The sequence below is a fragment of the Salvelinus alpinus genome, chromosome 2, assembly GCF_045679555.1.
Source record: "Salvelinus alpinus chromosome 2, SLU_Salpinus.1, whole genome shotgun sequence".
Taxonomy (NCBI): domain Eukaryota; kingdom Metazoa; phylum Chordata; class Actinopteri; order Salmoniformes; family Salmonidae; genus Salvelinus; species Salvelinus alpinus.
Genome location: NC_092087.1, coordinates 81,395,197 through 81,397,036, shown reverse-complemented (window position 1 = coordinate 81,397,036; position 1,840 = coordinate 81,395,197).

Below are 1,840 nucleotides of genomic sequence, written 5' to 3'. Positions count from 1 at the left end.
ACTCTCCCTCTTTTGCTCCCTCTCTCTTTCCCCCTCTCTCTCCCTCCCTCACTCTCTCCCTCACTCTCCCTCTTTTGCTCTCTCTCTCTCTCTCTCTTTCTCTCCCTCTCTCTTTCCCCCTCTCCCTCCCTCCCTCACTCTCTCTCCCTCACTCTCCCTCTTTTGCTCTCTCTCTTTCTCTCTCTCCCTCTGCCTTTCTCTCTCTCTGATTGCTTAATTGTCATGAAATACTATTTGTAGATATTGCCAAAGCAGTATAGTGGTCCAGCATTTCAGTAAATACAGTATAGTACAGTATAATAAAATGAGGATAATGAACTACAGTTAAATAATTCCCAGCTTTATGTCATTAGTAAATACAGTATAGGACAGTATAATGCAATGAGGATAATGAACTACAGTTAAATAATCCCCAGCTTTATGTCATTAGTAAATACAGTATAGTACAGTATAATGCAATGAGGATAATGAACTACAGTTAAATAATCCCCAGCTTTATGTCATTAGTAAATACAGTATAGTACAGTATAATGCAATGAGGATAATGAACTACAGTTAAATAATCCCCAGCTTTATGTCATTAGTAAATACAGTATAGTACAGTATAATGCAATGAGGATAATGAACTACAGTTAAATAATTCCCAGCTTTATGTCATTAGTAAATACAGTATAGTACAGTATAATGCAATGAGGATAATGAACTACAGTTAAATAATTCCCAGCTTTATGTCATTAGTAAATACAGTATAGTACAGTATAATGCAATGAGGATAATGAACTACAGTTAAATAATCCCCAGCTTTATGTCATTAGTAAATACAGTATAGTACAGTACAATGCAATGAGGATAATGAACTACAGTTAAATAATCCCCAGCTTTATGTCATTATTAAATACAGTATAGTACAGTACAATGCAATGAGGATAATGAACTACAGTTAAATAATCCCCAGCTTTATGTCATTAGTAAATACAGTATAGTACAGTATAATGCAATGAGGATAATGAACTACAGTTAAATAATTCCCAGCTTTATGTCATTAGTAAATACATTTCCTCTTGGTTGTCCAGTGCTTTGAATTGCAAGAATGTTTTGGGGCTGAATTTCAAATGGTGACTAAATGTGAGTGTCCTTTACAATTACAGGGAATCTTCAGAGTTTCGCTCTGCATTATTTAGTACTTTCTTTTGGATATTTAGATAATTCTGCAGAATTCTGTATGTAGATCTTCTACTGGGTTTTTCTCTCAATGCTTATAATCGTGATTACAGGTTGGACCCCAAACCACTCTTCCATATGGTACAATTGGTCAAATTACACTGTTGAATATTTAGCACCGGATTTGGATAGCAATAATTATTTGTGATAAAATGCTTTGCAGGCTTTTTCTTTTAGTGTTTTCACTGCCAGAACAAATCCACCAGAGGCTCTGATTGTTAGTCCCAGGTAGTTGTACCATTGAGCACGTTCAACCATGGTGTGTTTAACCATGAAGGTGTTTCTGCTGCTCTGATTCCTGGCCTTTTTCTGGAAAATCACAACTTTGGTTTTCTGAAAATACATGTTGATTGCCCAGTTGTTGCTGTATTCCCAAATAATGTTAAGTTGTTCCTGTAAACCTTGCTCTGTTGGTGACAGTAAGACAAGGTAATCTGCATAGAGCAGGACTCTGACCTCATCTTTGAGGGTGAGTCCAGGGGCTGCAGATCGGTCCAACGACACTGCTAGTTCGTTGATGTAGGTTGGACTTAATCCTTAAGAGTCGTTTGACGCACCCGTGCGTTATGTTGTGTGAGGAAGGTCTGTATAACAGTTTCCACATGTTACTGGTGACACA